The sequence below is a fragment of the Myodes glareolus genome, chromosome 25, assembly GCF_982192425.1.
Source record: "Myodes glareolus chromosome 25, mMyoGla1.1, whole genome shotgun sequence".
In the NCBI taxonomy this organism is placed as follows: Eukaryota; Metazoa; Chordata; class Mammalia; order Rodentia; family Cricetidae; genus Myodes; species Myodes glareolus.
Genome location: NC_142050.1, coordinates 15695252 through 15709674, shown reverse-complemented (window position 1 = coordinate 15709674; position 14423 = coordinate 15695252). Strand labels below are relative to the sequence as shown.

The following is a 14423-nucleotide window of genomic DNA, read 5'->3' as shown; positions in this document are numbered from 1 at the left end:
CCAAGTGTTGAACACATGAGTCTATGAGGGCCATTCTTATTCAAACCACCACAGCGCCTTGTTCAATAGGACCCTTTGGTGCTGGGTAGGGGTCAGGTACCTACTACAGTCTGATGCTCTCCGTATGATCTCAGTGTAGTGACCTTAGCATCTTATTCAGCATCTGTGGTCTTCAAATTATTGAGCAAATCACTAGCTGCAAGAGATATTGTCACTACTCTAGAAATAAAGTATTTGCTAAGCAAATGAGAGCAACATGTTCTCGGAGTCTCCCCTTGGCAGTTCACTAGTAACGCTGGCACACGAAAGACCTTGACAGACACGAAAGTGAATACATTTTGTCTAATAACAAGGCTATTTTTGTTTACCAAGTATTTAATAGAATCATTTGTGACCGGGAAATGCTTTTCTTAGTTTTTCCAAAAAAGTTATTTTCCATAAATGGTAGCATGCAAAGCATTGATCTAGAAAATTGATATATACATATATGTACTGTTGAAATGTCCTTTTACATAGATTTATATAGATTCTATTAAATGTAATAGTTAGGCAAAAGGCATCTTCACCCCATAACTGGTCCCAAACAACCTCTCCAATGCAGCTGTCCCCCTGTCTCAGTCTTGCGTGGTGTCTCTTAAATTTCCAGCTCTAGGATGAGTGTGAGTGTTGTGGATGTCTGTGCACTGTGTGAAGGTGTGTTCCTGGATTGGTGTAGTAAAAAGCAGATCAGCTGGTAGCGGGGCAGGATGTATATGCAGGATTTCCAGAGAGAGAAAAGAGGAGGAGGAGGAATCTCTGCAGGAGGACGATGCCAGGAAGCATGGCGATGAAACAGGAAGTGCAAAATGGAAGAGAGCTAACGTCACATAATAGAATGTAAATTAATAAAAATGGTTAATTTAAGCTATAATAGCTTGTTAGGAACAAGCTTAAAGATATAGGCAATTTCACAATAAGAAATAGGAAGTTTCTGAGTCATTATTTGGGAGCTAGTGGGAGAGAGAAAGACTCATTACATGTGTCCATATTTCTAGCTGGCTCTAAACGTTTCTATGTGGATGTCATAGGCTTAATTTCAGAGCAGAAAACACAATTATCTTGTGGATTCTTACCATGTGTTTCTTTTTCTCTAGACTTTCCCATGGAGTTGATGGTTGCTACAGTCCTGATATTTCATCAGACCTTCAAACTCTGTTCAAAAATAGTTTTTCCTTCTCTTCTTTTAACATATGACCTTACTTTACAGCTCAGGCTGGCCTGAACTCACTGTGTAGCCCACACTGGGCTCAAAGTCTTGACATCCTCTTGCCTCAGCCTTCTGAGTTCAGGGATTACAAACGTAGGCCACCATGCCTGGCTCTGGGTCTACTGTTAACGGCCATAATTTGTCCCAGCTTCAGTGAAGATCATCTCTATGGTCTTGACTGGAATTTCTCCTTCATGGAGTCTCTCTTACCACATCTTACTTTTCTTTTCTGCCAGGTTATTTAATAATCTATTGTTTCCTTGTGATTTATTGGACTAAGAAAGAAAAATTATTTTCTAGGGTCTACTAGTAACATGTCTCACTCACTGAGCAAATTTCTCCTTTACCTTTTTCCACCCTGAGCTCTCTGTTTATAGTTGACATGCTTTGTGATATTAAGTGTTCTTTAATTTCCCTCCCAGGCCTTCTGGGTCTCTGGGGAAGACTATTTAATCAGTTATTCTCAGGATTTAGTGAATGTTAGACTCTTCAGGAGCTAGATTCACCCTTAAAGTCTGATTCAGGATGGGTGAAGAATTGGAAATTCTGACAGTTCAGATATTGCTGCTGGTTAAGGAGCAGGGCCTTCTCCCAGCCCTGGATTTCCTAGCTTTGTGGTTGCTGCAACATTGCTCACACCACACTTTCTGGGATGAAGATACCCACTTCTGGGTGTGTACTGATGTCTCATGGCTAAATTATTCTCTGACACGTAGCTTTTTTTCCTTAAGTGTATGTGTGTGTAGTGTGGGTGAACGCATGTACGCGTGTTTGAATGTCTAAAGCTGATGACAGGTGTCTTCTCTGATGGTTTTCTACCTTATTCATCAAGGCAGGGTTTCTCAGTTGAGCTCAGAGCTCACCAGCTTACATGGCAGTTCCTGTGTCTCTTCCTTCAGATGGCTGGAATTCAAAGTGCGCCACCACGCACACCTGGCATTTATGTGGCTTCTGGGATCCAAACTCTAATCCTCATGCCGGTATGCCACCCACTCTAACCACCAAACCATCTCTTCAGGTGAGAGTTCTCCTTTTACATTCTCTGTGTAACTTGAACACAGATTGCATGATGAAAGGCTAAAACATCTCAAGTTCTGAAGAAGGTGCAATTATACCTCTTTTCGTCCAGATCACTAAAAGAGGATATCTATGGCCATAAATAAGTTTATGCTTATTTTTAAACATTTAATACTCACTGTTAGTTTCTGCCTTCTCTCAACAAAAATGTGCAAATCATCTATCTTGTATATAAATAGCTTTTGTTGATATGTAGTATTATTCTAATACAATGAACCTAATCATTCTCTTATTGAGAGACATTCGCGTTGTTTCTATTGCTAGATGTATGCATTGCTGATGTCTGCACACAGTACTGTCATTTTACTTTCCAGATAGCATTAGAAGATATCAGTCTTAATGAAGACGAAGTTGCCAGTTCATCTGATGGTTCACCTTTGCTCCATCCACTGTTTGAAAGTGTTTACTGACTCCAGATTCTAATATTGGCAATGACACTAAATTTCTCAGACTATTTTTCTCTAGGTGTTTCTTAATTGTTCTAAGCATTTATATATTTTCTTCTCAAGTATTTGGGGAGCTGAGACAAAAAAAAAGAGTTCTGTGAGTGCTTATTTTCACTTCCCGTTTCTAGTGGGGAGATTGAGTTCTAGCCTCTGGAAGGAGCAGTGTCTTAGTCAGGTTGGGCTGCTGTAACATAGCCTAGATTGCCTGTAAACAACAGAAATCGATTCCTTATCAGTCTGGATGCTGAACAATTCAAGATCAAGGTGCAGGAAGGTTCAAGTGTCTGGCAAAGGTTTCATAGCTCATGCCCTTACCTGGTGAAGTGGTAAGTCAGCTTTCTGGGATCTTTTTTATACAGGCACTAATACTGAGGACTCTACCTTCATTACCTGATCCTAATTTCAACCTACACTTAAAAACTACTACCTTAGGGGTGAAGGCTTGAACATATGAATTTGTAGGGAATATAAATATTCAGACCATACAAAAGCTCTTAGAATATCATCTCTACATCTTCTTTCCACCTCTCATCTGCCCTTGCTTCCATACCACCATTCCTCTGAAGTGGCTAACATACTATTGACCATGGAAACCAATGATAATCTTATTCTCTTTCTACCTACGACCTACAGTGTCTATCAGAAAGAGGAAGTCAGAACCCACCTGTCGCTCCTTATTTGATGTAGTTGCTCTATTTAGTTAGCTGATTAAACTGCAGGTTGGAAAACTTGTTTTGCCTGCAGATTCCTGGGTTCAGGCAACAGAAGGTTGAACGAGTATGAAAGTCAAAAATGACAAAGATTGAATTGGTTACTCACTGGAGTGCATGTGGCAAAACTGGCATGAGCAGAGAGTCAATGTATAGTAGGTTTTGAGTAAGTGTGGAGTTCAGGGATTGGTGGAGATGCAGAGACTTAAGAACTTTGATATCATCTATAGAAGTATGGTTGCATAGGTATGGGTATTAACTGATTGTTACTGTAGCCTGTGTATTAAACTAGCCGGCTTCCAGGAGAGACTGATAATGTGCCTGGAGAGATGGTTTAGCAGTTAAGAGTACTTGTTGCTCTTGCAGAGGACCTGGGATTTGTTCCCAGCATCCACATGCAGCTAACACCCATCAGGAACTCCAGTTCCAGAGGATCCAATGTCCTCCTCTGGCCTCCATGGGCATTGCACATGTGTGAGTTACATAAATGCATGTAAGCATACATATACATGCATAAAAATTAAAACAAAGTTTTAGAAACCAAGGCTGGTGCTGATTGGTTTATTCATAAAGATGATCACTGAAACCTACTGTGGATGGCATGATTGGGTTCCAACCTGGTTCTTATAAGCAGAGACTTTATTTTTGTTTCCTGGCCTCCCAGACCCCCAAAATCACAGAGAAACTATATTAATTACAATACTGTTTGGGTGATGACTCGGGCATATTTTTAGCTAGCTCTTATATCTTAAATTAACTCATTTCTATTATTTTATAGTTTACCACAAGCTGTGCAAGGTCCCAGCATCTTTCTCCTTCAACAGCTACATAGCATCTCCCTGACTCCACCTTCTTTCTCCCAGCATTCAGTTTAGTTTGCCCGCCTACCTCTATTCTTCCTTGCCATAGGACAAAATCGCTTCTTTATTAACCAATGGCAATAAAACATATTAATAGTATACAGAGGGGAATCCCACATCAGGTTCTGATTGTCATTTACAGCTTAAGACAATTTGGCCTACAGTAGGAGGTGTGGGAATTTCTGGTTTTCGTTTGGGGTGTTACATAACTTTTGCTGGGCAGGGAGATGTGAACAAACATGAATCAAATCCAGAGTGAGTATTGACAAGAGACCAAAGAAAGGATTTCTCCAGTGTGGTGAGCCATTTACACAGTGCAATGGGTGAGTCAGAGGCAGTTGTACCACGAAAAAGTCAATGGAAACATGGATACTGACTCATGAAAGCATCCTGCATGATTTGGCATATCTCAACTGGTCAAAGACTCTTTTTTTCCTTAATAGCTGCTACTGTTTATATAACCTTGGAAGGGGCCTTGAGAACCTTGGTTTAGGAGTAACCTGAAACCTTTGAAGTAAAAGTTCCTGGGCCTTGTAAAGGTTTTATTTACTTCCTGAGTCTTAAGGAGCCTCCCTCTACTAAGGGATGCCTTCATTAGGAAGAAATAGCTACTCAACAGGAGTAGAAGTAGCTACCCACAGGTTCTTTGTCATGGTTAGAGTGGAAATGGGCAATCTTACAGCAGGAGGAAATTGAGTTCCTTCGGTCTAGAGTATTTTCAATGTTTAAAAAGCAATCTAAGTACTGCTTTAAGAAAATATAACCTAATAATTAGTGCCCCTTCCTTTTTATCTAGGAGAGAGAGATGTAGATGCTTGCGTTGCGTTTTATACCTGATAATGACAGTTACGTGTTCTCTCTTGTCCTTGGCATTGCCCAATTCTGGCTCCACAGCCCACACAGCTCACTTTACTCTTGGTTGCCGACATGAATTCCTTAGCACAGTGCAGTCTCCTCGTCTTGAGCCTTGAGGGAAGAGAAGGTGGTGGTGCCAGTGGCTACTGTTTCTGACACATTGTTCCTTCAGCCTCTCTACCAGCCTTTCACCAATGAAACTTAGAATACAGGCAAGAAAGTGGAACCTTTGAAAGTCCGCGGGGAAGGTCACCATGGAGAGGAAGGCTCTCTAGAAAGGTCTTTTCTGGCTTCCTAGAGCTCCATATCTCCTCTTTCCCTGTTGTCTTCTCAGGGAAATCCCAGTTATCCGTAGGCATTGCTTTTGCTCTAAGATCTTTTTTCTTTAATCTGCACCCCTGGGTTCTCTACATCTGAATCATTTTGCTTAGTTCTACACTTGGCACACTTTAATAAGCCAGTATGGATGTAGAGGCTGCATTAAAAATAAATACAGATTCGAATTCAGTTGGTGTGAGGTGAGACTTGCAATTGAACCTTTTCGTCCAGCTCGAGACTGAGACCAGTCTGTGGATCTGTTACCGCAGTCCGAAGAGAAAGGGTCTGTGACGTTATCAATCAAAGAATTCAGCAGGAAAAATGGGAGGGCTGCTGACATGATTAAGTGGGTGACACTAAATGGGGATTTGGCACAAAAGAACGTCTGGGGTGGGCTTGGAGTCTGCATATTGGGCCTGCTTTGTGGTCCTTTCTTTACTGCTTGTTCCACGTGTTAGGACTACATGAGGATAATAAGATGCTATCATGGACTCCTCAGACAATTATTTAAAAATGTATTTTACGGGCTGGGGAGAGGGTAGGTTAGTTGGTAGAGTACTTGCCTCGTATGTTCGAAGTCTTGGGCTCAATTCCAACAGTATATACACTGGAAGCGACACCACATTCTAGCACAGGGAGGCAGAGGCAGGATGACCAGAAGTGTGAGGTCATCCTTAGCTACATAGTGAGTTTAAGGCTAGTCTGGGCTACAAGAGTCCCCATCTCAAAAATTTACACACACACACACACACACACACACACACACACAAACACACAAACACACAAACATATATGATACTAATACAATTTGTGTTCTTATTTTTTTTGCTGAAATAAAGCTAAAGTATTTTCATGGGCTCCTGAAAATATCATGAACTCTAAGCATCTTGCCTTATAGAGAAATTAACATGGTCAGCTGCCGTGGGCAGGATGTTGGTCCCCATGCACACGTACAGTCCCAAAGCGCTTCTCTGAGATGGTGCTGTTTAAATTCCCGATGAGAAACTATTTTCTCGGTTCCCTTGAATCTTACAAAGCGTCTCCCTCTCTGTGGCACTGCATTAATATTCGGCACAAGAATTAATTCAATTTGCTCATTCTCCTCCCTGCTGCCTTCCAAATCGAGCTCACTTGGATTTGCCATGAATAAAAGAGAGAGGTATAATATTTCAAAGGCTGTGCCCTTAATTACAAAAGGAGGAGCTTTGAGACTCTTTGCTAGGAAGACCTTGATTGCACTTGGAGTCCAGGGCCTGTGGTTGGTGTCCTTTCCAGCTGCAGTGTATCTTATCTGCTGCAATGGTGAAGGAAGCAGTTACCAGCGAGCAGCTCTGGGGGAAGTGGAGCCTGAGATAAGACGCACAGGGCTTTCTTTCCATGGGAGTGTTGGTGTTCTATAGATCTGAACTTGTGTACCAACAACTGAATTCACACCACTACCACACTTCATAGATAAGCAATTCAAGGGTCAGAGAATGTGATCCAATGTGATCCCGTTTTCTGCACATATATGTTTCATACTATATATTGAGACAAGTCTCAGGCAGTCCTTGCTGGCCTCAGATTCAAAACTACTAAAGAATGACTTTGACTCTCAGTCTTCCTACTTCTACCTTCCTGTTTTATAAACCAGTAACTATGGTGTATTTCCAGGTACATCTGTCTACTAACTTAGAAACTCCCTTAACTTTAAGACAGGATGGTGACTAACATTGTCTTTATCAGTGAGTTTTGACCCCAGAACCACGACTTGATTTTCTGATGATTAGAGGCGTAGAGGGTGGGGAGGGAGAGATCAGAAGGGAAGTGCCAAGAACAGTGACCTACTCCCAAGAAGAACCAATAGTACATAGGTTCTTCAGGCAGCTTGGGTCAGTTGTGATCAAGATGCTTGTCACGTGTTACGTCTCTGTGCTTCATCATGGTACAGCAGTAGATACCATCCTTTGCAGCCCAAGGCACAGTGTCTCAGCAGCTTGTCCAGGGTCGCTGGCTACTCCTCGTGGACTTCGCTGAGTCCTGTGTGCTCTGGCTTGGAACCACTCTTACATGGCATAGCTCCAAAAACTCCCCTCACATCACCTACTTCAGAGAGGAAATTCCTTTTCCCTTTTCTTCTTCTCCTAGCTCTTGATACCTCTCCAGGTTTCTAAGAGATCTTCTAGTGACACCATTCACCTCATCAAAATTTATCTCTGCACAAATACAGGTCAGGATTCGAGGTGAAACCCGCTTTTGTGCTCGTGGGAGTCAATCACGAAGTAGAACCATCGTGAAGATACAGAGTAAAGCTCTTGGGGACACAGACTTCTGGAGTCAGAGCCCAACAAAGCTGCCTCTTCTCCTCAGAGCCCTTATTGCCTGTCACCTAAACGTCCTCCTTTTTCGTGGATATCCTGTGTGCATCTCAGCACTGAGCCCTGGAAAACTTGACTAATAAATGGAGTTATGTCTTTGGGCAGACATGTCTGCTTCCACTACTGATGTCTGTGGGAGGAGCTCAGGCACTCAGACAGAGAATAGTCCCTTTTAGATGCAATGTTGATCTAGCTTAGAAAACTTGAGGAAGCAATTTAATTCACCCATGCCTCCTTTTTATTTGTAGTAAAATAAAAAAATGATTATAGTACCTGTGTTATTTGGCTACAATAAAGGATGACTACCATAGTCCATAAAAAGCACTTTGAATAGTGTCTGGTTCTTAGTGAAACAGTAATAAAGAGTAGCTTATTATGGTGAGATGGTTGGCAGAAGGAGAGAACACAAAGGGACACCCATCGTGCTTTGAGGACATCGTAAGATTAGAATTATTGAGATGCCTTTTGTCTCCTTAATAGACCCCTTTCTATTTGTATAATCAAAACCAAAACAAAATGAAAAAAAATGAAACAAAAAAACCCCCAGATCTTCCAGGCTGAGGATGAAAGAGCAAATCTACACCTCTGCTGGGTGGGGACAGAGAAAGCAGTGACCCAGCTAACAACGCTAATTTCCTGGGAGTTGTCCAGATAAGTCACCGTGGATGCTGAGTCCACTCTATCTGTGAGGCCCAGCCTGGGTCATATTGCCAAATCAGGTCTGATTCACGGCTTTCGCCTTCACAGGCAGAGAACCCGCCTAGCACTCCGGACAGACACACCTCTTCCTGTGCTCTGTCTATTCCTCACTCTTGAGTCTGCCTTTCTCCTGCTTGTCTGAGATTCTATTCTGCTTCTAAATAATGTGTTTTTGTTGCAGCTTGGACTTTCTGTTTTACACATTTTCTCAAAATTTAAACTGTTGTTTATGAAAAATATCAGACATAATCTAGTGCTCCAATGGGCTTACTCCATTCTTTAGAAATGAAGAACTTTGGCTGGGTGGTGGTGGCACATGCCTTTAATTACAGAGGCAGAGGCAGGTGGATCTCTGTGAGTTTGAGGCCAGCCTGGTCTACAAGAGCTAGCTCCAGGACAGGCTTGATAGCTTACAGTGAAATCCTGTCTCAGGAAAAAAGAAAAAAAAAGAAAATGAAAAAGAAAAAGAAAAAAGAATGAAGAACTTGGTAGACTGGAGTAACAGTAACAGCAATGCATTCACCGGACAAACAAGAGGATTTAAATTAGATCCCCAGAAGGCTAATAAAAAAACTGGGTGTGGTGGTGCACACTTGTAATCCCAGGTCTGGGGAGAAAAAGACAAGTGAATCCTTGGGAATCCTTCGTAGCCACCCTGACCTATTTAGTGAAATCAAGACCATTTTAAAAAGCAAAAAATGGCTGTACATGGTGGCATCCACCTTTGATGCTAGCACTCAGGAGACAGAGGCAGGTGGATCTCTGTGAGTCCAAGACTAACCTGGTTTACAAAGCCAGTTCCAAACCACTTAGAGCCACACGATGAAATCCTATCTCAAACAAAACAAAACACCAAAGCGCCGGAGGAACTACACCTGAGAGTGACCTCTAGTTTCTGCAGTCATGTATAAAAAGATGCACCGCCCCCACCTCTACACACACGCGTGCCAAAACAGGCTGAAGGACGTTGTCCCAAGATTCTGGGAGTGTGGTAAGCACAAGCTCTCAACTCAGTTCCTGAGAGGGATGGCTTTGGCAGAAGACAGCCACTGTGACTGCTGTCAAGTCAGGTGCCTTGTTTCAAATGACTGATCAATGCCGGTGTAGAAAGACTCATCCCAGTGAACAAATCTGGATTACTCAAGAGGAACAGTGCAACTTCAAAACCCCCTGCACTGTTTTCGGAGGCTACCACCGAGAGAAGTCTTAAGTTGGGAGTGTAGCCCCCCCCCTCCCCCCGCCTCCAGGCCAGAGAGTTCTATTGGTCTGGACTCCAAAACCTAGGATGCCAGGTCCTGACACCTCCCCCTCAGGACCACTCCCACAGAGTATTTAAGTGAACTCCCAAAAGAGGATCACATGGTCCCTTTTCCTTCCTCCTGGTGGTCCGTTCGTGGCCTCCTGGTTCCCCCTCTGGGCCACCCGAGAGCACAGGAATCCCATTAAACCTGGATATTTCTTAATTTGGCTTGTTTTGATTTGGCTTGATTGGGAATTTGCGTTGACAGAGAGCTTGAGTTAGGAAAAAAAAAATCCTAACAATGATACAGATGATCAACTCTCTCCAATACGGTTTCCTTAAATTTCTTCTCAGAGTTGCTGATTCTGAACACTCCTAAACAAATCCGTCATATAATAATCTCCATCTCATAGTCCCCTTCCCAGGGACCCCGACTGTGACACGTAAAGAGAATGCTCTTATAAGAATAACAAATGTGTTCTTTCCATCTCGTCGAAGACAGGCTGTCTTTTCCTGTGTACTTTCTCAAGTCTGTTTTAGTGAGCGCAAAGTAATGGGCTTTATATTTTCACCCCCTTGCGTTGTCCCTGTCTCTCCAGTCACCTCATTCTGGCCCCAGCCTTACCTCAAGAGTCCCTCTCCCTGCTTTCATGTCACATACTCTTACCTTCTCTTGATCCCCTCCCTTCCTCTCTTTAAACCTCTTCCTCCCCTGTCGTAGTTCACTTTCTGCTTTCATGTCCTGCTCTTTCTCTCTCTCTCTCTCTCTCTCTCTCTCTCTCTCTCTCTCTCTCTTTCTCTCTCTTTCTCGACAGGCAGACAGAGAGTCAATATCATGGTTTTGAGTTCCGTACATGTTCCTGCAAATGTCATACTTTCAGGTTTTTTTTAATAGCTTAGAAATCCCATTGCATCTATGCATCACATTATCTTCATCATCAACTTGTAGGGCCCTTGGGTCTACCCCTGCTCCTGGGGTTCATCTCGAGGACAGTTTCTGTCCATCCAACTAAAACATCCTGTTTGTTCCTGTGATCCCTCTGCCTCACCTGGTGGTTAGCTGTAGGGCGTTGTTGACTCCACCTTGGGCGTGGTAATTTCCCACCTGCCTGGGGGTAATTCCATTGTGCAGCAGCAAGGTCCTGTCCAGCTGGCTCCAGAGACCTAGGGGTTAACTGTTTAGGGTCCACTGGCGTGGGGGCAGGGAGACAACTGTCAGCATATGAACAGAGAAGGGACCTTAAAAGGGAGAGGTGGGGTAGATACCCTAAAAGGGCGAGGTGGGGTAGATACCCCGCCAGTGGAGAAGTTTGGGCTGAGAAGTGATGGTTGAGGAGAAAGGGCCTGCCATAAAGCAGCTCAAAAGGGCTCAGACCTGTAGGGCAAGAGGAACTCGTAGGCATTGTTTGGGAACATAAATTATTATACCTACAATGGAAGTGAGTACAGAGGTTCCTCAAAAAACTAAAAGTAAAATGGCCTTATGACCACTTCTGGATATATACCAAAGGATTCTAAATCAGCCTATTGTAAAGGCATTTGCATACCCACTTTTACTGAAGCACTAGTCAAAATAGTCAAGATAAGGAACTAACCAATATACAGCCCATTAATAGATTAGTTGATGTAACTCGTGCATTTCTCTCAGTACAGTTCGCACACCACTGTACTGCTGTTCGCCAGCCGGGCAAGGGCTTGGAGATTGAAAGAACACGCGACGGAGCTGGGTCATTCGCAAGGAGATTCACCATCAGCAAGTGAAACTGTGCCAGCCTTCAAACATCTCAGCCTTGCAGAGGATTGACGCTACCCATAACCCTCTCCTAGCCTAGGGTCACGCTACAAGTGGCGGGTAAGTCCATTACTTTTGTTCTCACTCGGGCCTTAAGTTTCCCCCACCAATTTCAGCTATGGGAGTAGGTGGGACTAGTTCCTTCCCACTTAAAACTCTGCCACTGCCCTACATTCTTCTAGGACAATTTCCCCCCATTCTTTCTTAGTGATACCTGCCTGCCCAGCACCCTTACTGGGTGGAGATATCCTTAGCGGCTTCCCCAAAGCTTTGTTCCGCTTCTTGGAGCCCCTTTTAACCCCGCCCATCTCCAAGATTCTATTTTACAGGTTCACTCCTCCTGCCAGACGTGTGCCCAGGCCAACCCACAAGGAACTCTCCGCATAGATCAGGTTCATGGACACCAACCGGGCAAAGATTGACAGGTTAATTTCAATACTCATCAAAAACTCTGTTATCTCTTAACACTTGCGGACACTTTTACAGGATGGATAGAAGCGTTTCCAGTCTCCAGTGAAAACAGAAGATGCGATGGAGCAGGGTCATGGAGCACGTGTCAGAAGCTCTCAACATCTCCTGGACAATGGGACTCATCAAACAACAACTAAGCAAGCTCTTCACTGAACTCAGGTTACCTTGGCCCTTGCCTCAGGGCCACTCCATGTTCCCGGGCTTGAGCCCTTTTGAGCTGCTTTATGGCAGGCTCTTTTTCCTTAACCATTACCTTCCAGTTCAAACTCCTCCACTGGCTGGGTACCTACCCTACCTCTCCCTTTTAAGATCCCTTCTCTCTTCACACACTGACAGTTGTCTCCCTGCCCCCACAACAGTGGACCCTAATGTCCCTAAACCTGCCCCACTCTCCCCAGGGGACAGAGTACTCCTCAAACAGTTAACTCCTAGGTCTCTTGAGCCTCGATGGACAGGACCTCACACGGTAATCCTCACCACACCCTCGGCTGCCAAGCTCTTGGGATACCCATGCTGGTACCATCTCTCCAGGCTCAAGCGGGCACCTACTCAAGACACTTGGGTCTGTCCAGCAGACAGGACCTTCCACCCTCCAGTTTTCCAGGATGCCGCCATGAAGGGCCTACATGCTCCTCATTCTGGCACACTCATCTTTACTGATAACAATTTTTTTCAGACACCTGCCTTCTCATCTCCCCCAAGGAACAGCTGCCTGCCTTCTCCGGGATGACAGTCCATGGGATTCCTTTTCAGCCACACCTCTCGCTAAATGTGAACATCTGGCTCTCCCCTTCCCCACGCCGCCCCGTGCCCGTAGGAAGTAGTCAGATTTGAGGCTACGCCCTTTTTCCAAAGAGAGCCTAAGTGTCATAATTACCATTCCAATTTTCTGTCACCCCTATATCCAAAGAGTCTGGAATGTTAGGTTGGGAGCGCAGGTCCCAGCCCCCTGCCCTGGTCTGGACTTCAAATCCCAGCAGGCCAGGCCCTGACCCCTCCCTGGGGGTGGGGTCAGGACCACTCCCCAGGGTACTTAAGTGATTCCCCCCCCAAAGAAAAACACCTGGTCTCCCTTTCTTCCTCCCTGGGGTCATGTTTCTATAGCTTCCCGGTTTACCCCTCGGGGCCACCCGAGCGCAGATCTCCTATTAAACCTGGATATTTCTTAATTTGGCTTGTTTTGATTTGGCTTGATTGGGAATTTTTGCATTGTCAGGGTGCTCGCGTTAGGAAATATTCCTAACAGTAGTGTTGAAGTTTTTTTTTTTTTTTTTTTTTTATTAAGGATCCAATCCTTGAGTGTGATGAATCTGTTGACGTTGACCTTTAGGTCTAATTATGGTAGGTCATATTTATCTAGGTATTTATTCATTTCTTCTAGATTTTTCAGCTTTTTGGAAAATGCAAGTTTTCAAATTCAACACTGAGTTTCTAGATTCTCCTAGAGTTTGCTACAATACCTTTTTGAATCTCTAATTTTATTAATTTGTGCCTTCTCATTCTTTTGTTAGCTTGAGTATGGTTTCATTGATTTTTGTTGACGTTTTCAAAGAATCAAGTCCTTGACTGATTTTGTGTGTTGACTTTTTAGTCTCCGACCCTTGAGTTTCTGTCCTGGTCTTTATTAGCCCTTCCTGCCTACTACTTTTGCATTTGGGTTGTCTTTGCTTTTCTAAGACCTCAAGGAGCATCATTAGGTTATATATTTGACATAACTCTGATTTTAGAATTTTTTTATTATCAGATTTCATAGTTATAAACTTTCTTTTTATTGCTGCCTCACACAGATCTCAAAGCTTCTATTAAGTTTCGTCCTAATTTTCATTTTATTTTAGAAATTTAAATTTTTCTCCCTTTAATTTTTCATGTGGTGCATGTGTTTACACATGTGTGTGACGGTGCACATGTAGTGTGCTCACACCTAAGGTTGACATCAGCAGCCTTTTTCAATCATTGTTCACCTTATTCATTGAGGTGTGGGCTCAACTGAACCTAGAAATTTCCTTTAATGAACTAGTCTAGGTTACAAGCTTATTCCAGGCATTCCCTGTCTCTGCCTCTTAATCAATGGCATTTCCGACAGACCATGATGCCCATCCCGGATTTATGTGAATTCTGGAGATCCAAACTCCAGTCCCTGGGCTTTCACAGCAGCCACTTCACTCACTGAGCTGGCTCTCCAACCCTTCTTTAATTAATTAATTAATTAAAAACTACCTTTCTCATTTTACATATCAATCTCAGTTCCTATTTTCTCCCCTCTGCCCCACTCCCTTCAGCTCCCCACCCCATCCGCTCCTCAGAGAGGGTAAGGTTTCCCATGGGAAGTCAAAAAAATTCTAGCACATTGCT

The 14423-nt window shown here is 43.5% G+C and overlaps 1 long non-coding RNA gene across 1 annotated transcript; it reads left to right on the top strand.

Annotated features, from left to right (window-relative positions):
- The first annotated feature begins 2931 nt into the window (after positions 1 to 2931).
- On the top strand, positions 2932 to 8193 carry LOC146889708 (uncharacterized). The gene is made up of 2 exons (XR_014999963.2): positions 2932 to 3095; positions 7722 to 8193. It is a non-coding gene; the product is annotated as an uncharacterized LOC146889708 (long non-coding RNA).
- The last annotated feature ends 6230 nt before the right edge of the window (positions 8194 to 14423 follow it).